Below are 24,911 nucleotides of genomic sequence, written 5' to 3'. Positions count from 1 at the left end.
AAATTAAGTACCATTGACAGTCCTAATTACTTTGACAGTTTAAACAAATTCAGTTGAACAAATCTTAGGAACCATTTGATAGACATACTCACTTCATATTTATGCTTTAGTAGAAACAACAAGGTCATTCTGGAAAAATCATCAACAATTGTAAGGAAGTATTTATTTCCATCAAATAAGAAATTTTCAATACAGTATTCTTTTCACCACAAATCTCCTTATCATAAATATGTTTTTGTGTATACAAACAACAATCTTATTTACGAATCTCCTTCACATTTCCACTATAAAGTTCCTTGAAAACACAACAATTAGGAAAGAAAGTTACTGAACACCCAAGTTCCTTTGTTAATTTGCTCACTAATATCACGTTGTACTTAAATTCAGGTAGATAGAAGACATTGGAAATGATACTTCTATCTGATAAAGAACACGAACCAACATGAGTTACTTGTGTAGTGTTTCCATTAGGAGAATATACACTCTTAGGAACTTCTAACTTGATCACAGATCCTCTGATAAACATGTTCAACTGAAAGACCATGTGATTTGTAGCACCTGTATCTACAATCCATACTTTACTATTTTCATAAACAAAAAAGTTTCACCTGTAGTGTGATCAACATGTGCAGGATAACAGTCCGAATTAGTGGAATCTGTCTTGTTCTGAAAACTAGTCTTGTTCTGAAAACCTGAGAGAATATGATCATATTTTTCCTTGGTAAATGTACAACACTGAAGAATCTGTTTTACCTTAATCTCATCTTGATTCACTGTTTTAGATCCCTTAGATTGCTCTTTCATTTCATCAGTGCCCTGAGTAATCTCTAATTTCCTTCCTCATCCAGGAATAGGAAAATTAGTATTCATACCATATGAGAAGTGTGCTAGCTGTTGTTGATGAGTTTCTGATGAACCTTGTACCTTTATTATGGACATAAAGTCTGGTGGGTACCCTACAATTTTATAACAAAATTCTTTGCTATGACCCTTACAATAACAAAAATCACATATCAACATGGAATTCCACTTGAACCTAAGATCCTGTGAAAATACCAGTTTTAGAAAATATTGCTACAGATTCTCATTCAACAGAATTTTACCCTATATTTCTAGAAAATGATACCACAACCTTTTGATACTCATTCCCACTATCATAGAATATGCATGGTTAGTAGTAGGTAAGGGATTCATCATCAAAATTTGGGTCCTATCCTGATGATAAGACTCATTTAACCCCATCAAAAGCTGATATAACCTTTGTCTACTCAGATGAGTAACAAGATCTTTAGATTTATCACAATTAAAGCATGGAGCAGGAACTAAAGCCTCAAATTCATCCTATAGAGTTTTGAGTTTAGTATAGTATACATACACTGAATTAGTACGTTGATGTAATGAGGCAATATCCTTATGCAAAGTGTAGGTTGTAGATTCATCTACTCTATTAAACATTTCTTTTTAGGTCATTCCAGACTTGAAAAGCAGTGGATGCAAAGGTAGTACCACTCAGCAAACTCTTTAATATAGAATTCATCAACCACAAAAGTACAATTGCAATAACTCTTTTATTCCATCCTAGTAGTGCTAGTGTAATTGAAAAATTCCAAAAAGTATAATTCTTAATTCCAATCAGTTGAAATGAAATAATTTTATATCCACTAATATCAGCGGGACTAAGAAAGAGAGGATGATTATATTCGATACTTTTTTTAGTTAGTGATGTAACCTGAAGAGAAGTTGGAGTTGATGTATTCTCATTCTGTCCATTTAATGCTTGATCCAGATCTACAGATGCTCTGTTAGTCCCCATTTATCTTATTCTAAATCACAAATCAATCAACAGTTGCAGAAGCAAGTGATTAGAAGTAGAACAACAAATCTTGATCCAATTCAAATCTGTGATTCTTCTTTGTACTCAATGAATATGTGGATAGAAAACTCAATTCTATTGATCAAAACACCAACCGCGTTTCACAGAGATTACTGTGAATGGCTCTGATACCATGTAAGTAACTAAAAATTAGGAATAATTAAAGAAATACCTCCATTAAAAAGGAGCTAACATTGGAGAAAAAGAGCTAAAATTGAAAGAGAGAAACTCTCATTATTTGAATTCAAAGACTAAGAAATACAGAGGAATTACATCAGTACTTATAGTTCACAATTTTACAATACGTAAACTACATTCTAGAATCTACTAACAGAGGATTAGTTATAACTAAATCTAGAAAAAAGACTAATCTATCTTTTCTTAATCCTAACTATTTTATTCTTCTAATTGTTCTTTGTCAGCTGATTTCTCAACAATTTCATTTAGAACCAATTCACCATTTTTCTTATAATAGTATATATGTACTTTTAAGTTTGTTATTATTTCGTTGTGTAACACCTTTGATTTGAAATGAAGGAAAAATATAAAACTTTCATAGTTGCTATCTGTATCTATGGTCTCAACCTACGAATCATAGGTGCTCTTACGATTTGTAGGTAGGAATAGTAAGTGGAGAGGTAAAAGTTTTTCAAATTTTCAAGTTCCAATAACCTTTTTATGGTTCACTAGAATGGTTCGTTGTTCAATATACGAGTTGTATATAGGTCTCGTAGGTGAACACAAACTTAATAAAAATTTTAAGGTCAACAATAGATGGAATGTATGGACCTTACATGAAATCCTTAAAAAATGAGAAAAACTTTTTGTTCCACCACTTGACCTACGACTAACCAGGATAGTCCGTTAGTGGACCGTAGGTATGAACATTAGGTCGAGTTGGCAGTTATTTTAGGAGGAGCTTTTGATTCTTTTCCTAATTTTTCTAATACACTAATGTTTCGTTTAGCTTTTTATCCTATATCATATATAAAAAGAAATTGTCCCCAAATTACCTAATTAAACTCATTCTCCTAAAATCTCAAAAGTTGATCAGTTTTTCCCCAATAATTTTCTCTATATATCTTGAAGAAGAAGGCTAGAGTTCCAAGATCAAGCCACCGAGTGCATAATTTGATTGTAAGATTTTAGCGTCAAGGTATGATAGTATTCACCTACGAAGTCCTTTCCTCCATAGAGTTCCTAATTCTCCTTACAAGTTAGTATCTCCAATTGGAATTTGGGTTTTATTCAATCTCACAGGTTCTTCAATTATGATCTAATAGAGTGTTTTATGTATTTTTATGCACTAATTGAGGTAATTACATTTTTTTAAGATGAATCACACGAACCCATGCATGAATTATGATTTCTAGAATTGATCATATGATAGATGAAAGATGAATTTATGAAAGTGATGAAAGTGATTTAAGGTTATTTGTGAGTAAAACACTAATGTTGTTTTTATTATGAGAGTATTTTCTTACATAAATGATTCATAAGGTAGAAACTTTTTCTCACCTAAGATGAATCAAGATTAAATGAGCTATTCTAATAAAATCTAGCTTGACTTAACTAGTTGATGTTCCCTTCTATGGATGATAAGACAAGTGATGATTACCCATATCCTTTAATGATAAGACAAGTTATGATTGATGACTCTTCAGTGAAATTTATGCTTAGCACCAAGTAGAAAAGTAAAGATTACCAATGTTACATAACTATGTGTCACAATAGGCTGTTTAGATTGACATTAGGTAGTGGATCCACATAATCTAGAAATTTATCTTTTTCGTGTGGGATAGAGATTGTATTCCATGTTATAGCTCACATGATATATGTCGGTCGAAGGTAAATCTCCCACAATGATGAAGTGATGTTACTTAGTAAAATTATCTTAAATATACTCTAAAGATATTTAGCTTGCATTGATCATGGCTATGACTTGCGTTTTCTAACATGTTATTTTATGATTTAGCTTGGTCATTGTATGTCATATAAAGGCTATTTTGAAGCATGATTTCATAACTCTTATGCATTTTTATCATTCTTAGTACATTTCATGTACTAATGCATATTTTTGCCTAAATTGTTTCACTAATGTAGGGTACCATGCTCCTACCTCCAATACTCATGGGTAGTGATCTCTTTAGAGATTTGAAGAGTGATGAGTTATCTTGTTCCACAGACCGGATTATTTTATCACTTCCATGTCTTTTTAATTTTGGATATTGTATATGATGTATCAGTTACGTCTTAAACACTTCTTCGATGTAATAAATGACTTTGAGACTTATCATTGAACTTCCGCTACTTTTTTTCAAACTATTTTATTGAAATGCTACACTTGGAATCTTTTGTTTTTATATTTATTTTGTATGATCTACGCTAAGTGACTTGTGTATGGCCTCTCGACATCTGACATACCATGTTACACTAGGTTGTACTTTTGATCATGACAAACTTTGTATTTAGAGCTCAAGGTTTAGAAAAGTCATACGAGTCTCATTAAGACATGTTGAGTAGAGTATTTCTCATGAGTGTGAAGCGCGTCGTATTTATGAATGAGAGTATATAAGATGTTTAGGAAACTCTACATTTTTCATTACTCTTAAGTCGCACGTGAGAGTTCAATTGTATAGGGTATCTCTCCTAATCCCTATCCAATGCTTTTTAGGATATGACCACTCGAAGGGCATAATCTAGGAGGAACGGGGGAGAGAATATATGGGGAACAAGAAGCTCCCTAAGTTCCAATTGACCCTTTGGCCGAACAAGTTACTCAAGCCATGACGACTAGAGTAATGGAGTTCTCTACAATAAACCCTATGGAGTTGTATGTGATGTATGAGTTATGTCTTAAATAAACCCTTCGATGTAATAGATGGCTTTGAGACTTATATTTAGGCTTCCGTTACTTTTTTCGAACTCTTTTATTAAAATGTCACTCTTGAACTATTTTAGTTTTTCTATTTATCTTGTATAATGTATGTTGAGCGTCTCTTGTGGGTTATCTCGGGGTCTTATGTGCCATATCACATCTAACGTGTACTTTGGGTCATGATACGTTGTAATTATAAAAATCTATTAGCTTTTAAAGTCCTCCCATAACATTAAATAGTACACTGAAATCAAGGATTTAAGCGAGGAGACTTGTTTATAAAAAGTTCAAATAACTTGTTATTATCCATTACGTTTATATTAGTGTATACTAACTCAAAGTTGAGTTTCTGTTACTTATGTTAATTGACGAGTTTTAACCTCAATCCTTCGCTAGTTTGTTGTAATACATCTTTATTCTATGATTTTATAGATGGATCCGTCAAATTCTTATTTGATCTTACATACACTATAATTAAAATTCCGTTGATAACTAAGTCTGGCTTATAAACATGCCTAAGTGTTTTAAAAGACTCTTCTGGGACTTGCCTCCGCGCTCGCCTTGTGGCGGAGCTCTAGCAAAACCCCTCGAGACCCAAGTGTGGGACTTAGTTCTACAAGACTTACGCCTTAAGAGCCCGATTGTACGCCCTGAGCACGCCCAACGCTCGGACTCGCTTAACAGATCTTACACTAATTATGTGTTAAATATTTAATTAACATTGTTGACCTTCACAATTCTTCAATAAATGAATGATACGTAACTTTTAAATCTATAAAGATAACAAGAATTGAGAGTAACTCAAGCTACATAGTTAAATTACGTTTTTTGTTTAAATAAATTTTATTCTATATAAATTTAGATTAATCAGAGATCGCACGAAGAGAAAGTGAATACACCACTATTATAAATATGTGATAAGGAGATGAAAGACTGGTGTTTATACTATAATACTTCTAAGTTTATTATTTATTTTCTTTTAGGGTTGGGAGGGGTGGGGGGTAAAAGTGTACAGTATGATATATATATATATATATATATATATATATATATATATAGAGAGAGAGAGAGAGAGAGAGAGAGAGTTAAGATATTAGATTATTTTATTATTATTGTTGTAATGATATTTCTCAAATAGTAATTATATTACTTTTTTTCTTTATTATAGAATAGCAATGCTTATCTTAATTAAAAATCATAATACGCCCTAAGCACGCCCAACGCTCGGACTTGCTTAACAGATCTTACACTAATTATGTGTTAAATCTTTAATTAACATTCTTGACCTTCACAATTCTTCAATAAATGAATGATACGTAACTTTTAGATCTATAAAGATAACAAGAATTTAGAGTAACTCAAGCTAGATAGTTAAATAATGTTTTTTGTTTAAATAAATTTTATTCTATATAAATTTAGATTAATCAGAGATCGTACGAAGAGAAAGTGAATACACCACTATTATAAATATGTGATAAGGGGATGAAAGACTGGTGTTTATACTATAATACTTCTAAGTTTATTGTTTATTTTCTTTTAGGGTTGGGAGGGGTGGGGGGTAAATTGTACAGTATGATATATATATATATATATATATATATATATATATATATATATATAGAGAGAGAGAGAGAGAGAGAGAGAGAAATTTAAGATATTAGATTATTTTATTATTATTAGTGTAACGATATTTCTCAAATAATAATTATATTACTTTTTTTCTTTATTACAGAATATCAATGCTTATCTTAATTGAAAATCATAATATAATTTCTATATATTATAGGTTTTTCATAAGAAATTATTTATAAAATCATTTAAAGAAATTTAATTAGTAAGAAAATGATAAAATTAAATATACATGAGACTACGCCCCGTAGATCTATGGAACTTACGCCCCATGTCTTGGGGTACACCTCGCCCTGTAAGGTATAACACACCTCGCCTCACGCCCCCGTCTTTTAAAGCACTGACATGCCTTAAGCTTATGTATCTTGATTTTACATTATATATTTTATTATGAGCTACAAACATAGTAGTATCACTATTTAAGAATATGGAAATAACTGGCATAGATTATGTACACAACTATATATCTAGTAACATCTTTCTTAGCCATTCCACTTCCTTTCCAACATCGGGTTATGTAATTAATTCAAATTCCATTGTGGAATGATAAATACTGGTTTGTTTCTTGGATGCCCAATTAATGGCACCACCTCCTAAAGTAAATATCCAACCTGAAGTAGCCTTATTTTAATTTATACCTGTAATTTAACTCACATCCAAATATCCTTCTAATATGGTAGGAAAATCACTATAACATATGCCCAAATGTTTTGTTTTTTAAAAATACACAAGTACTCTAATTATAGCTTTCCAATGAATGATGTTTGAATAGCTTGAAAGTTTACCTACGACAAATACTATATTAGACCTACTACAGAACATTATATTGCATACATCAAATTATATAGCACTTGTATACTCTAATTGAGTCATTGTTCTTCCAATATTTTATGAAAGCTTTAAATAATATATGAAGTTTTAGATTCTTCTATATCCAAATCATTGAACTAGTTAAGTATCTTATCAATATGGCAGGTATATGATAACGTGAATCTCTTATTATTTCTCTGGACTTTGATACATAAGATATTCTACTTCATTCAAACCTTTCATTTTAAAGAGTGGAGTTAGATGCTTCTTATTTTAAGAGATTTCAAGCATGTCTGTGCCAAAAATCAACCTGTCAACACGTAAAGAAAAACCAACTCCATAATTATTCGTAAATTTAGAGTAAATACATTTACCAACAGTGTTATATGCAAACCCATTTGATGATATCATACTATTAAATTGTTGATATCATTGTTTTGGTACTTCTATAAAATCACAGAGAAACTTTACAAGCCTCGAACATTATGAATAAATCCCTTAGGTTTTTTCATATAGATTTCTTCATTTAAATTTCCATTTAGGATAACAATTCTAGCATCCATTTGATGTACATACCAATCATATATAGATGCCAAAGATAAAAGTACTCTAGTAGATGTTATTCTTTGTTAAAGAATGACAAAAGTCCCACATCGGGGGTTAATAAGATGGGTGGACTCCTAATAAGGCTTGGGAAATCATCCTCGCTTTGAGCTAGCTTTTGGGGTGTGAGTTAAACCTAAGACTTATTTCCCATGGTATCAGAGCAGGGCCCGTCTCATCCGATGTGGGGATCCCCAAAAAATAAAATTGCACATGCACCAGATTCTAAGCACTAGGCGTGAGATGGGGTGTTAAAGAATGACAAAAGTCCCACATCGGTGGTTAATGAGATGGGTGGACTCCTTATAAGGATTGGACAATCCTCCTCCCTTTGAGCAAGCTTTTGGGGTATGATTTAGACCTAAGACATTGATCTTGAGAAAAGTCTTGTCCAACTAACCTTGATTTGAATGTTTGTATTGATACTGCCTATATTATTGCCACGACCTGAAACGATCACCAAGTTGTAATTCTTTTCTTAAAGTCACAATTGAATCAAAGCAAACCCTGGATATGATATATGTCATGAAAAGGTCAATATGAACATGTAAAAGAAGTAAAATTACTAAGCAGAAGCATAATTATGGGATACTAGTTTAACATATTCCTGAACAAAGTTTTGTATCCAGTAACCTAACTGGCTTTCTATGAAACATCTACTAATTATGAATATATGTAGTGGGACATGACCCTGATACCCTTAATCAATACATACAAAAAGAAAAAACTTTCTAAGACAACTAACTCGAGTCCTCGAATTAAGAGAAATAATCACCTGCTAGCTGAAAGTTGTGATCCGACTATCTACATTACATGAAAAATATTGGTAAAAGAAATATGTGGTCAATACTCTGAATGTATGAATAGGTGAGATATACATGATAATTAGTAAATCTAAGCATGATTAATCTAAAATGCTACACTGAATATGGAGCTGAAATACAATGCAATGACCTAGTAATAAAACATGAAACTAATATATATTGGAATTGAAATAAATTAATGCAAGGTCCAAGAAATAATCTGAAAGTCTAAACTGTGGGGAAACTAAAACTAATATAAACCTTGTGAAGTTCTATATGGAGTTCATTATACTGTCCCCATATCGAAAAGAGGGTGTTCGATACATTCCATCGGAGGGGATCTGATAATTGAGTAATGTGAATCCACTAAATTAATATCTATTAAAAAAATCCTATGACAATACATGGTTATATGATCTAGGGATTTCCACAAAAGGTTCACAGATATTGATCAAAATTCTAAGTTTAACTTCAACAAAAAACATGAATATAAACTGGAAATAGTAATAATCTGATAATAATGAATCAGAATGATAACATATAAGTACTAAATAGCTCATAAATTATAATAATTAAAAATAATCTGAAAGACAATTTATCCAGAAGCAACTAAATCATGATTATCTAAACTATGTATATGAAATAACATATTTTGAGTATAACTGGAAGACACTTTATTTTAGTACTGTTGAGTTTGAAGCTAAACTATCTTGGTGGGATTCAATGAGTGCTACGCGTCATATTCATGATAAATGATATCAGAGCATCACATTAATAGGTCTCTTGTGTGTACATGCAAATTCTGAGTGATTTTCGAGGATCGGTACGTAGACGTCTATACTTATATTGGAGGACTACAAGAAGTTTTAGGAAAATCTCTTTTTATTCATTCTTTGTTATCATATGTTGTGGTTACAATCACTAGTGCTAAGTTACCGAGTACCGTTTGACTCATATCAAGGACTAGTGCTCCTATTTCTGGTGGTAGGGAGAGATAGTCCCCAAGGAATTTGTTGAGAACCCAACTAATGGTAGGTGTACAGATCGAGCTATAAAATGTGCTTGTAGAGTAGCATTGGTGACAAGTCATGCCCATAGAGCGGCACCAACTATAGTCTAAGATAGAATTGCTCTCCTAAGCGAAAGATTAAGGTCATTAATGATTAGGTCCCTCAAGAGTAAGAAGTTCTTTTGATCCAAGATACCTTGTTGAGGGTGATAGGTATGTTAGAGAACTTATCTTGATATGGTGAGTCATGCATACCATAAGGTTCTCAAATGAGGGTGGCGGTACAAATCCAAGGTCAAAAGTAGGGTCCGATTATATATTATCAGGTGGGGCAGCAATAATTGGTTCCTGCACTGAATATTGGTGCAAAATTTTCCTAAGGCTATTATGACATCATCTGATTAAGAGAGGTTTAACAAGCTAAAACCACCCCATAATGATGATTCTCATGATTTATTGACCTTGTGTCATGATATTCTTGAGGCAACGTGTATATTAAATGAATATTGGTGTTAATTTTCGTCCACTTCAGCTTCACAGACCCGTTAATGAGTGACGGATGACTTATGTGAGGTCTAGACTAGTTAGATCTCGTCGGTGGAATATGGTACATTATCCTTCTACTTTAAAGAGTACTTCATTTCTTGTAGTGTAAGGGAGGAAAATTGTTTGAGATTTGAGGACTTGAGATAAAATAGCTTGTTTGATAAGAGTATGAGGCCCACTTTTATGAGTTATCCAGTCATGCTATGAATATTGTTCCAGATAAGGCGGAAAAAGTATGAAAGTTTGTGAGAGGGTTGCCTTTATCCATCAGATCTTATGTTTCTATAGCATCATAAGAAGGGAATTCTTAAGGTGTATTATGAGTACTACCAAATAGACAGTGTTGATAAGTAGAAAGGAGTTTTGGGACCCTAAAAATTCTCGATCAACTGGTCAATTTTCTTATTCCTCATCTACAAGTAGAGATTCACAAAAAGGCCGTACATTTTTTTAATCCTATGGGCGTGTTCATGTATCTACGCCAGCAACTATGAGAGGGAAAACATAGCCAGGGTGTTTTGTTTTGGCTAACGGAGCGATGGTTGCTCATCTAATTCACAACAACACTCTTCCACTCAATGATTTTCTTATAAGAGTTAATATCCAGGTCACATGACTCCACAATGTCCTTTACTGATGCACTCATCAAGACTCTAACATACTTATTTTACTTCTCTAGAAAGAAGTAAAATGCCTTTGTCTAGGGGGTCAAACTAGAGGTTAGTCTAACTGCTACTTGAGGGCTTTTGATAGTGGTGTTAGAACTAAGTAGAGCGGAGGTCACAGAGGCACTCAAACTAGAAGTGGTCGAGAGACACAATGTTATGTTTTCGCAAGGAGGCAATAAGGTAAGATTTTTGATGATGTGATTACAATATATAGGTATCGTCCTAGTTTGTAATTGATATATGTCTCTATTTTTTATTCGGGTTCTTCTTTCTCATATATATCTACCTATTTTGTTAATAGGTTTGATATATTGTCTGATTGAATGCATGTGCATATTCATATTTCTACACTAGTGGATGAATCTTTAGTTGTGTATCGAGTGGAACGACTTTATCTTTTTTCTTTGGTCGGGTTTGACACTTGGGTAAAACTGATCATTTTATGGATGGTAGACTTTTATATTATTTTGGTATGGTTATCTCTGTATCATGTTATCCTAGACTGCAATGCTTATATTTTGACTTATCAATGCTAGATGACTCAAGACTGAAGAGGATCATGATCGGCATTTGAGGATCGTACTCCAGAGATTGAGATTAAGGGAAGAGAAATCTAATATAAAGTTCTAAAAAGTGTGAGTTTTGGCTCGATTTTGTTGAATTTTGGGACATGTGGTGTCCAAGGAGGTCTTCAGGTTGACCAGCCAATATTGAGGTAGTGAGGGGTTGGACGAAACCTACACCAGCTACTGAGATACAGAGTTTTGTAGGACTTGTAAGCTATTACCGAAGACTTTTACAGAGATTCTCTGTTATTGCATCTCCCTTGACTAGATTTATATGTCAGAATGTGATTTACAGTGGTCTTATGAGTGTGAGGAGAAATTTCAAAAGCTCAAAACCTTGTTAACATCGACTCTTATTTTGACTTTACCCAAGGAGTGTGTGGATTTCACTATTTATTGTTGTGCTTTTGGAGTTGGGTTAGGAGGTGTTCTAATGTACAAGGGTAAGTTAAGCTATCGACATTACTTGTATGGATTATATTGTGAGGTTTTCAGATATCATCACAGTCATCAATATATCTTAAGTGAGAGAGATATAAAGTTTAGGCAGCGCAAATGGTTTGGGATGCCCGAAGACTATGACATCTGGCCGATGCTTTGAGTAGAAATACTTCTAGAATGGAAGATCTTGTCGCTATTAGTGTGGAGGAGAGACCATTGGCTAGAGATGTTCATAGATTGGCCTACAATCTCATATGTTTGTAGAATATTGAGGAGATGGTTGGTTTGATTACTTTTATTATGAATCGTTCTTCCTTAGTTGACCAGATTTGTTAGCATCAATTTGATGATGAGAAACTATGTCTAATTTAAGAAAAGTTAATGAGAGGGGAAGTTAAAGAGGCTGTCCTTTACTGTGATGGTGTCTTACAGATGAGAGGAAATATTTGTGTGTCTAAGGTGGGAGATTTGATTATACATATTCTTGAGGAGATCCATTTTTCCCGATATTCTATTCATCTGGGTGTGGCTAATAAGTATGATGAGCTAAGATAACACTATTAGTAGTGTGGTATGAAGCAGTATATTCCAATATTTTGGGGTATTTGACTTGAAAACAAGTCAAGTGTGAGCACTAGCAGCTTGAGATATATCATCAAGGATGTTTATTCCTTCTTTGAAGTGGGAACGAATTAATATGGACTTTTGTGTGGGACTACCTACAACCGTGGGTGGTAATGACTCCATTTGGCGGTGGTTTATAGGTTGACCAAGTCCACCGATTTCATCAATGTTTAGGTGAAGTATATGGAAGATAAGTTAGTCGATCATTATATTAGTCAAGGAGTCCAGTTTCTATTGTCTCAAATTGAGGTTCATTTTTCATTTCCCATTTCTGGAAGGTTCTGCTAAAATGGCTTGGGTACTCGATTAGATATGTGTACATCCTTCCATCCTCATAAAGATTGTCATTCTAAGAAGACAATTCAGGTGTTGAAGGACATGTTTCGAGCTTGTGTGATTGATTTTGGTTCTAGATATGATAAGCATTTACCCTTAGCATAGTATTCCGATAACAACAATTAACATTCCATTTTTCAAATGGCCCCTTTTGAGGCGTTTTATGGAAGATAGTGTAGATCTCCGATTGGATGGTTTGATTCAGTTGAGATTGACTCATTGGATACAAAATTTCTTAGAGATGATATGGAGCAAGTTCCTATGATCAAAGGTAGATATATGACAACCCAGAGTAAATAGAAGAGTTATGTGAATCAGAGAGTTCCAGCCCTAGTGTTCATAGAGTGTGATAATTTTTGGCTTTCAATGTCACCCATGAAAGTTGTGATGAGGTATACATTGAAAGGAAAGATTTGTCCTAGATTTATTAAATTTTGAGATTTTTGAGTCGTGTGGGAGAGGTGGCCTATAAGTTGGTGTTGCCACCTAGTTTGTCAGCTCTGCATCACGTGTTTCATGTCTCCATACTTTGGAAGTACGTGCCAGATGAGTCCAATGTACTTTCCCTCAGTTAAGTTTGTACAAGACTTATCATTTGAAGAGTGGCCTATAAGCATCTTGGATAGGCAGGTCCGGAAACTTAGGACCAAAGACATTGCTTTAGTAAAGGTGCAGTGGTAGCATCCTTCAGTCGGTGAGGTGACCTAGGAGACATAGTCTTATATATATATTAGGTATGCTAAACTATTCTATGTCCTAGGTACTTTCTTTTGCGCTAAACTATTCTATGTCCCAGGTACTTTCTTTTGCTTTATCTTTGATGCCGAACATGATTTTTAGTGGTGGATGGTGTAATGACCCGATCAATAAGTTTTTTTAACTTTTGTGAAAATTAACCTTTTTACCTCTCGATATAGACCCCGAGCCTTTTATGTTTGACTTTTAAAAAATTGGTTTGGAACTTTGAGCTTGAAGTTGAGATTTTTCGTAAGTTTTTAATTTGAAAGGCTAAGTAATTGTCAAGAAAGTCTTTCAGTGTATTTGGGAGTTCCAAGTGTTGGAATAAAATTTTGTCAATTCCATCAGTACTTAAATGTGAAATCTGATCAGTGAGAATAGTTAGTGTTAGTTTACGAGTCTTCTGAGTTTTGAGGTACTAAGTTGTGAAACAATGGAATGTTAGCATTTTGGTTGACTTTGGTCAACAATTGGGGTTCAAATGCTTGGATCGGGATTTTGGGAGTTTTATTGGATTTGTGATATGATTTTAGACCTAGGTGAGATCTTGATGATTTTTGAGAGGTACTACATTTTTTTTGTCTTTTTAGGTGTAAAATAGTTTCTAGTGGTCTACACAGATGTCGGCTCAGGAAAACCCTGGACTTGTGTTTTGATGGTTTAACTAAGTATGAATCATTGAGTATCATTGATTTACATATGTAGTTTGTGTGAATGGGGGTTCAGAATCGAGGGTCATTTCAATGATTTTTAAGTTGGTTGCTTTTTTTTATTGTGGTAAAACCCTCTGCATTTGCGATGCATGTTAAGCATTCACGTAGGGCAAGGAATGAAAACCCCGCATATCGTGGAATCTTGACTGCGTTCACGGGAGACCTGCCACATTTGAAAAAGTCCATGTCATTAAAACTTGCGTTCACTGGAAGGGATTCTTGCTCGTGAAGGATCCTTGGAAATGGTTAAATTCGAATTTTGGGAATCTTCCCCATTTTCATTTTTGGATCTTGGAGAACTCAGTAAAGAAGATACCAAGTGGCTTTTTCGAGATAAAATTTTTGTTAATGTTTCTCAACTCTAAATTTTCAAAGTAAAAGTGAGTTTATGAACTGATGTTAAAACTTTTCTCAAAACTATTTTCCCTAATAATTTACTAAAGTCTTGAGTTAATGTTGCCAAGTATTAAAATTCAAATTCAGACCTTATTTTTGAATTGGGTATTGTGTTGAATCACCCACCTTCAAGGGAATTGTTGTGGGTTTTGTTATTTTGGGAAAGTGATTTTGAATAGTATTTATTTATAGATTGTGTGGCTTTGGAAGTGACTGAGAAAGGAAGACTCAAATCTTGGAGTGATTGTTGATTCATTTAAGTCAAGTGGCTTCCTAAACCTGGTACTTTCTAGGAAAATGTGTATGCTTTCTTAGTTTATTGCCTTTTGACAGTAATGGGAAAGAGGTGCAGGGCTTAAACTGATCACTTATTATATCTAAATGAATAAAGAGGGGTTTACATGAAAAAAGACTATGTGATGAACATAATAATGTGAATTTCCTTATTGTAACCCTTGTTAATAATCTGAGAAAATGCTTGAAAGCATGATTGTGGACTTGATTTTATGATTTGGTGTTATTTTCATGTGGAGTGATTTTCCTTGTAAACATTGATGGTAAATATTATAATGAGACATGTGATAAGTTATTACGCCAGGGTCTATGCTGACGAGCGTTATTTTGTCAAGTCTTGACCGGGGAGTGTTATTATGAAGAAGTTTTTATCGGTCAGTGTTATTATGTCGAGGTCATTGACGACAGTGTTATCATGTAGAGGTACTTTCCAACGAGTTTTATAGAGTCTATGGGAAATAGTTTATGCTAGTGACTATCATTGTGACATAATACACTTGATGTTTATGGGTGATTTACTAGTGCATTGTGCATTGTGATTGATGTACTTTTTATGTATAAATGAACTACTTGTCATTAGTATTGATTTGTTTGATTGTTGAATGATGAATATTTGGCACATGACCGTGTTTTGTAGAATTACTAGGTTGGACTAACTTTTGCGCAAGTTGTAGTTTTATGAGGTTCAGTTAGAGTGTAAAGCGTATTTGATTTCTATCTAGCTACTTTGTTCAGTAGGTTATATGTTGGGAGTTGACATCTAATTTGAACCCAACACAATATATATTAATCATCAAGCTTATTCAATTTCAAAATATTTAAAATACTTAGTTTTTATAAAATTCCAAATACTTTTTCAAACGATTTTTATGTAATTTTGTTACTTTGGAATATATTTATTTACTTTTGGATATAATTAGTATATCTTGTGAATGTTCTAAAGTCATCTAAAAAAGATTTTATTTCTTAATTAATAATTTTAGTAAATTAGTTTAGATTGAAGTTATTGTAATATTTTTGAAAAATTAGGTTTGTCATAGTTTTCTTATTTTATATCGATAAGATTAAGAATCTCATTAGTTAATTATATTAATTGATCTTATTTGAGTTTCATCAAATTTTTTTATTAAACTCAATTTGGTTAACATTGTACCTTCATAAGGCCATGATTTCAATCAGTTTATCAAAATCCCAAATTCAAAACATAGCCCCTTTTATTATGATTTTAACCACTTACTTATCTCATGCAAAACTCATTTGTAATAGACCACTTTGGGTTTATTTCTTCGGCATTTATTTTCATCTCACTTATCAACAACATATTTTATTACAACAAGCAACACAACCGTAGTCCAAGCCCTTTTCAATAAAAAGACTTAGCGTACAATACAACCGAAAATACGTACAAAGAATGACCCCACCTGCATCATGTTATCCAATAGTCTAGTGAAACCCATAAACTCCAACACGAACCTTAAAAAATGCAAACCAGCAAATGAAATTTCCTAATGAACCGTGACATGTACTACAGCGAGCCGTGTCCATCTCTTCTCTTGACGTATCCTCTTCGTATAAAAGTATTCTCGAATCAAGAAAGATGGAGAAATCTAGTTCGCCCTTCTCTCAAAATTAGACGACCCATTTTTTATTTACTATCTGAATCTGGACTATTCCAACTTTCCATCGTTATCTTTTAAGATATTACGAATTACGAATTCAAAATGACCTTAATTCATCAGTTTTTGCCTCCCCCCTCCCCCTTTCAATCCTGATTTTTCTACCTATCTTAAAGAGGTTGAGAAAGTAGAAGTTGGAAAATATACGGAAGAAACAGCAGAAAGGAGAAACAACAAAAATAATATAGTGCTTCATTAAAGGAATCTTTATTTCCATAGTTTCTAAGTTAGTTATTCAAAATTTTGAACTATTGTTTTGAGCTACCTATTTCTTTTATGACGGAGTTTCATTGAAGTTTTTCTCATCGGAGCTTTAGGAGGGAAGTCCGCTTCAACTCGATGTCTCAGTTTTGCTTCTTCGAGAAAGGTAACATATCTCTCCCCTCTTTTGCATTTTTTGTTTAGATTTTTTAAGTGTTGTGAGATGATCACTTTTTATTTGAAGTATCTTTAGCTTCATTATTGTTCTCCCTTACTTCGATTAAAATACTCATAGATGAAAGCTTTTTTTAGCTCGAATATGAGTGATTGATTTATTCTTGAATATTCTCGCTTATATTTTGGAGTCGGTGAATTCATACTTATCAGCACCTTGTTCAAGAATCTTGATGGGAAGTGCTCTTAATTAAGAGTATATTTCTTGCTTCTATTCTTGTCGATTTGAACCATATAAAAATGATTAGATTTTATAAGTTTTAACAGAGTTTTGGGCTTACTTTTTGGCGTTGTGTATAGCTTGAGATTCATGTTCTAATTTTAGCTACATTTTGATGTCGCTTCCTAAGATTTTGCAAAGTTCAAAATAGGGAGCGGATTACTCTTTCCTTAGAGTTTAAATTTTCAAGCCATTTGATTGCTACTTTGTTTCTTTCTCTTCAATTCTTTCTTACTTATTTGTTGTATTTACTAACCTTGTTTTCTTTTGGTTTAAATTTAATTAAATTCTAAAAGATAGCCCTTTCTTTATTTTTATTTGTAAGTGAAGTATTATTTTTATTTACTTACTTAGGCTTTTTATTAATAAATTATTATTTCCTCAAAAAATCTTGCTTGATTTATCTCCCTTGAGTAATCTAAAAGTGATTTTCCTTTACTTTATTTTCATAGTTTGTCGAAAGTCAAACATTTAGTCAAGTCATAGGTTAACCGTGCATTAGCGGACACTTAAAGTACCTAACACCTTCTTGAAGTGTAAATTGAACCCCGCACACCTTTTGTATTTTTAAATGATTTATCATTTTCAATATTTTGAAAATATTTTTTCTTATTTTTTTTTCTTCTTAAAATAAATAAGTGGCAACTCTCATTAAAATCAATTTTTCTTTAAATGGTTGAATTGAATCTCTGAAGCAAGTGAAGTCTTTTATTTCTTTGTTGACAAAATTGAAAAGGTGACTCTGTTGGGAATTAGACAAGTTTTAACCATAATAACTTGACTCGTTTTTTGATTGTTTCTTAATAATAACTTATTTGTGTTACCCTATTTATGTCTTACTTTCTTTAATTTAAATATTTACAGTCATTTTGCATTCATGGAATTTTCATCACCACAACATAAATACAGTATATTAAAGAACAGTTTTATGATCTCGCGGATGGTCTTTACTATACTTAACCCTTTTTGAAATGACAAGTAATTTATTGGTTTGTCATTTATCCAATGGTTGTCGTAGTTTGACCCTGACGTTTCAGTTTATGTCCGGTTTTTCAAACTTCTCTCCAAGTTAACTAGAGTATATCCAAATTAAATCACTCAATTTGGCACATTTTGAGTAACATGCCCCAACGCCCAAGCCGTGTTAGGCCCATTAGAATCTCACCTTGTGTCAATTTGAGCCATGGTTAATAAAAGACAATTATACTTATACTTTTTTAAATTGAAAGTAAGCATACATCATTTGACAAACTTTTGCCTATTGCGGTAAGGATTATAATAGTTTATTCATGTCGAAGAAAGATTAAGTTATCATTGCATCCAAAAGTGTTGACATCCGGACATGTTTAGAAATCAAGAATGAAGGACCTTCCATGGAAGCATAGTTTAGGATTGTACCCTAGCATGAGACCCATTATTTGTATCTCATTTTTCCTATTATGTATCTCCATTCAATTTATTCTTAAAGCTTGTACAAATTTGATTTTCAAAGATAGTGGAATGTTTCAAATGATGTTATACATCCTTCAAATCGTTAGGCATACCATTGGCACAAACGGGTCAAACATCTGTTTAAGACCCGCAATAACTGATTGTTTCAATATGTTGCTTTGTTTGAGGTTTTTTCTAGCCCACTCTTTTTGGAAATTTCCCCATAAGCACAAACACCAATTGACTATCAAAAATGCGTTTAAATACTTCTTGATTCTTTAGTTTTCCAATAAAATTCAATCTTTCCTTTTAAATCCTAAATATCACTCACTCATCTCATAAAAGGGTTGTTTCTTCATGCCAAATAAAAAAAATAGATTCAAGTTAGTCGAACTACGTAGGACCTGAAGTCTCCTCCATGAGATACGTAGGCACCCATTCAAGGATCGGCCCCCATTTTTCGAGAAATTCTATTTTCTCTACTCCTGCAATGAGATTTGAATTTCATCTCGTAAAAAATCAAAAGTATGTCAATGAAAGATTCAAAAGGAATTTTGCTTATGGGCTGGTTTATCTTTAAGTGAAGCAACTCTTATGTATTTGCAGTCATGTGTGTGTTATTTTGTATTATTTATCATCTATACATACGGACACATTTATCTTTTCATTAATTTTCCTTTCACATAGCTAAAACTGATCAGTGCTGAGAAAATGGTATAACATCCAACTTTCACAAGGTCTAATCCAAAAGTTCCTTGTTTGACCAAGGTTTGTCAAAAACCAACGAAAAAGTGGTTGAAAATACTGATTCAATTGAAATAAATGTGAATGACTCTATCATTTTTTAACTTTACAAGTTGATTGGAATTAATCCAACAGATTGTTTAAATGAGGGTTAAAATGGATAAGACACAATATTTGAAAAATATGGTTATTATTGTCAACAATTCTCTACTCCAAAAAAAGAGAGCCCTCTACTTTATATTTCTACTTTGAATCCAACATCTGAATGTTTTCCTAACAATTTATGCACCGCTATGATTCTAAAACCTCCCATAATCAACCTAACAACCTCAAATCCATATCATGCTAGCTCCTCACACCAAAATTTATCTAATCCTAAAAATCCAAATGTCAAACACTTCCGAAATTTTCCTCCTGTCTATTAAATCCCTACTCAATTTTTTTTTCAAAATTCACATATTACACAACTCATACCTCTAATATCGCTATTCGTATTCCAATATTGTCAGAATCACACCCTCTATTTACCACATGTTTTGAACTCGATCATTATGAGAAGAAAGAAAAAGAGTGGAAGGTCATTGAAGGAATGTCTGGGCAAAGCATCAAAGAATCTTGGAATATCTAAAATCTTTCAAATTGAATACAAAGAATTATTCATAAAACAACATAATAAGCCAATAATTGGCAGTAATTTTTTACTAGTTAATTAAAAATTAGGTTCACAGAAATAAGTATTAACCCATTCAACAAACAAGCAACCATCACTTTTATAATTTACCTTACTATAAGCTGCATAACAATACAAAAAATCAGAACATCTTCTTAAATTAATATCTTACCTAATAGCTTCATCATCTGAAATCAAAATTAGAAGAGCCAAACAAAACAATCCAGTTAGTAAAACTGATCTCTTAGTGACCGCCATTTTGTTGAATATTCAAAGACTTCTAGACTGACATGTTTTGAATCGTCTATAATGTTTTATGTATCATATATGTCTAAAAAGGTCTATTTATAAGAAAAAAATATATATTATCTAGAAACGTCTTCGAAATTTCATATCTTGAAATTAATTATGTTTCATATTTTGTATTAAAATTTACTCCATCTACTACTTGCCATGATGCTATTTTAATCTACATTGGTTAGTATTCAACTGTGATTATTGAAGTAAAATAATCAGCATCTTATTATTTTAAATATTGGAAGCCCCTACATTGAAAAATTGAATTATCAAAAATTTAAATAAATATTGAATAATTATTTTACCGTTCAATTAATCATTACCCCCATAACAATTCACACATACAAAAATATAAATATACATTCAGAATAATATAGTACTATTTTTTTTATTTCTAAAACTCTTTTGTGTGTTTATATTATTTGTAGCTTAATCGTGCTATATTAAATCGATGTATTCCTTATCATATCTACAAGTAATTTCTAACTCAAAGTATTTCTTGAACTTTTTATGTTATTTTCATTTTGTTTTTAGTTTTGATCATAAACATTTGTATTTTCCGACCTTTCTAATTTAAAATGTAATTGTTTTCAGATTTATTATTTACTATATGAGGTCAAACAATTAAAAAATCTGCGACTAATAACTCCTAGCTCAGGATGATTAAGGTGTATTTTCAAATATCGTAGGAAGATTTAGGTATAGTATTTTCAACGCCACCGACTTTGTGCGATTCTGAGTTCGTATGAGTGAGATGCCCATTTGAAGTTTGGTTTGTTCAAATACGAAAAGTTTAACCCAGATTTTAGAAGGGCATTATGGTCTTCTCCATACCCCATGGCTTAAGTTGATTTTTTGGTAATTAATTGAGGTCTTAATTGATAGGGTTTAGTTTACGATTTTACGATATTGAGTTACCATTTTAGAGAAATGAAAAGAAGAAGAGAAAAGAACAATTGAAAAGAGGAGAAGGAGAAAGTATCGTCAAGTTCTTAGATAATCGTTTGTGGATTTCATCAAGGGGAGATCCTTACTAGTTATGTGATATCACATAGCAATGGATTAGTTCACCCACACGTCAATCATGATTCAATTAAGTGAAGTATAATTGATTTAAAAGTAAATCATATGAGTTCTTGGTGAAATCATTTGAATTCTACTGGGTTTGTATTGTTGAAGTTTACTTGAGTTTGATTCATGGTTTGGGAGTGACTTTGATTCGAATTTGCAAATGTTTATGGTATAGTTGATTCTAAGTGTTTGGGGAAAGAACTACACTGAAATAGGGGGTTTAGAGATAAACAATAAAGGAGAAAAGTCAGAGAGCACCTGGATAGGGCCCTGGGGTGTTGCCTTCTCAAAGCTCCAAGAAAGGGTCTTCGAATGTTGGGATTTAGAGTGCCGCACCAGCCAGAGAGCCCCAACCCATTCTTTGAATTTCACCCGCTGGAGCCCCGTGCCTCCTAGAGCGTCAGGTACGTCAGTTCTTGTCATTCTTATGCCATCATTCCGTACTAGTTTCTTAGCAACATAATTATGTTTTCTAGTTGATTCCAAGACTCTAAGATACGTCTAACATCATAAAATAATCCATAAACATGAACTCATGAAACTTGACTCCATACTTCAATTCAAGGAAAGTTAAGAGTCAAATCTAGAAGTTGAGAATAAAATCACGAGAAGTTCAGAAAGTTTTTTTTCAAAAACCTTTTAAATTTGTTTTAAGATATAAATATTAAGTTAAAAAACAGTAAAGAGTTGAGTTCATTTTTTTAAAAGCTATAAGAGAACAAAGTATTCTCAAAAGTTTAAAATGTTTTCACATTTGAATAAGAAAGGAAAACACTGATTTCCAGGAGAGATTTTAAGCTAAGTTTTGAGTAATTATCTCAAATTAAAAAAAAAGAGTTTTGTTTTAAAAACATAAAACCAAGTACATTTTGGGAGTAGTATTGTGAACCAATATGGGGACGCGAGTTAATAATAATTCATGTCTCTATAAACCTTGTAGCTATCATGGGTAGTAAGGGATCATACTTTTTAGATAACTCCTTAGTATTTTTAAGCATAGACTAGTGGATCCACTTAGTTAAAGCAACCTACATAATAGAAAAGTATAGGACAGTTTTGGCAGCGTGGGCAAGACATTGTATGACCACTTAGGCTAATAGTGGTGGTTCTCGGTTAAAGAACCTTCCACAAAAACTGTATTACTTTATTATAAGAGTAAAGTTGAGTTTTTTATTGCATATTTTAACAAATTGAGTTGTCATAAATTGTTTTACATGCTTTTCATAAATTGCACTATTATTGTTATTTTACATTGTATTTGAGTTAAGTTATTCATGATTTGAGCCAAGCCAAGGAAAGTGTTTGTTTCATATTTTTTTCAAGCGTACGTTATGTTTTAGCATTCCCTTCGCATACCCGTACATTCAATGTACTGATGTCATTTGGCCCGCATTATTTTATGATACAAACACAGGTAATCAAGATCATAGTCCAGCATCTTATTGATCCAATTGAGCACTCAAAGTAAGTTGGTGAGCGTACTTTCTATATGGAGGACTCCTATTTATCATTTGTTTTTTAATTTAGTCATTAGGATGTCATGGGTATTTTCAAGATATCCCTTCTTGTTTTATAGGGTTCATAGATGAGTAGTTATAGCTCTTTAGTTTATTTATTTCAGTTGTATATGATTAAGACTTGAGTTGTTATTTTGGATAAGTTATTGTATGAGTTATGTTTCTTATGTTTAAGTATTCCACTAAGTAAGTAAATCAGGTCAAGGTTTCACTTGGGGCTAGCAATGGTTTTCAAGTGTCAATCCTACCCAGAGTGTAGGCTCGGAGGTGTGACAAACTTGGTATCATAGCATAGAGTTCAAGAGTCCTAGGAAGTCTATGAAGACGTGTATGTAGAGTCTAATTTATCAGTGTGAAGTAAGCCACATCTATAATTAGGAGAATGCAACACTTAGACAATTACTTCATTTCTTTAACACTTATTTTGTGCGATAGAGTTCATCTTTAAAAAGTCTCTTTCTAATTCATGTGTTCACATGTTTTTCAGTTAATCATGCCTCCACAAAGATTTCAGAGGTCATCCTTCTAGGCGTAATGTTTAGGATCAAGGGGTACTCAATACACCTGAAGTGAAACCCCAAAGAGAAGTTACCAGTGTTGAGTTCAGAGAAACAATAAGAATGTTGAGTCATGTTTTGAACAACCAATTCCAAATAGAGAACTAACATGAAAGGAATGATACGTTGAGGATTCGCGAGTTCTTGAGGATGAACCCTACAAGTTTCACTGGTTACATAACTATTGAGGATCCAAAGAACATTATTGAGAAGCTGTAAAATGTATTTGAGGTCATGCACGTTGCTGATGTTGAGAGAAATGAACTAGGTGCATATCAACTGAAGAATATTGCTAGGACTTAGTAAGGCCAGTGGAAATAGGGTAGAGCTGAGAGAGAACCACCTCTGAGTTAGGCTTGTTTTGAAGAGGCTTTCTTGGGGCGTTTATTTCTTGGAGAACTGAAAGAGACCAAAGCACGAGATTTTCTCACTCTTAAGCAAAATTTACCTAGTGTCCATGAGTATGGGTTGAATTTCACCCAACTATCCAATTATGCTCCGGAGATGGTTGCGGATACGAGGAGTATAATGAGTTTGTTTGTTGCTAGGTTGTCTCATCAATAGAATAAGGAATGTAAGGTTTAAACCTAATAGGTGACATTGATATAGAAAGGTTGATGTTCTACGTGCAATAGGTTGAGAAGAAGAAGTTGAGAAATAAGGAGGATTTTGGAAACAAGAAGTCTAAGATCGGGACTGAATGTAGGCAACAAAGAAGTAATGTGAATCCTTCGTCCTTTCAGCAAAAGCAAAAGGGATCTGCTCTATAATCTTCTAGTGCACATGGATCAAGAAACAATGTTGAGTACAATAGTCAGAATTCACCGTACTTTAGGACTAGACCTTCCCAATCTCAGGGTAGTGTGGCACAAGGAGGTCACTATGATCCTTCATGTGCTAAGTATGGTAGAACCCACCTAGGTAAATGTTACGACGGATCTATAGGTTGTTTCAAGTATGGACAAGAGGGTCATTTCATGAAAGAGTTCCGTATGAATTGGCAAGGTAGTGTAGATTAGAGCAACAGAGCCTAATCTTCATTAGTTGCTCTACCAGAAAAGGCTTCACCTAGAGGAGATTTTGAAAATGGCAGAGGAGAAAATTGCCTTTATGCGAAAAGTAGTCGCTGAGAGGAAGAGAACTCTCCATATGTTGTCACTATATGGTCAAAGACTTTACTCTTAATGTTTATGTTTTGTTAGACCCATGCAAATAAGTTTAATGTTCTTCCAGAGAAACTCTATGAACCCTTTTGGAAATCTACCCCTATTAGGGATTTAATTCTAGATGAGTGAGTATATCATTATTGTGTCATTTCCAACAATCACAAGTATACCATGGATGAGTTAATTTAGTAAGACATGGT

At 33.0% G+C, this 24,911-nt stretch overlaps 1 long non-coding RNA gene across 1 annotated transcript; it reads left to right on the top strand.

Moving 5' to 3' along the window:
- The first annotated feature begins 16,409 nt into the window (after nucleotides 1-16,409).
- LOC112942179 (uncharacterized) lies at nucleotides 16,410-23,130 on the top strand. Its single transcript, XR_003248213.2, has 3 exons — nucleotides 16,410-16,970; nucleotides 21,647-21,875; nucleotides 22,886-23,130. It is a non-coding gene; the product is annotated as an uncharacterized lncRNA (long non-coding RNA).
- Nucleotides 23,131-24,911: the final 1,781 nt, after the last annotated feature.

This window comes from Solanum lycopersicum, chromosome 9, assembly GCF_036512215.1.
Source record: "Solanum lycopersicum chromosome 9, SLM_r2.1".
NCBI classification, from domain to species: domain Eukaryota; kingdom Viridiplantae; phylum Streptophyta; class Magnoliopsida; order Solanales; family Solanaceae; genus Solanum; species Solanum lycopersicum.
The sequence above is the reverse complement of the archived record's forward strand: the minus strand, read 5'-3'. Positions and strand labels throughout refer to the sequence as shown.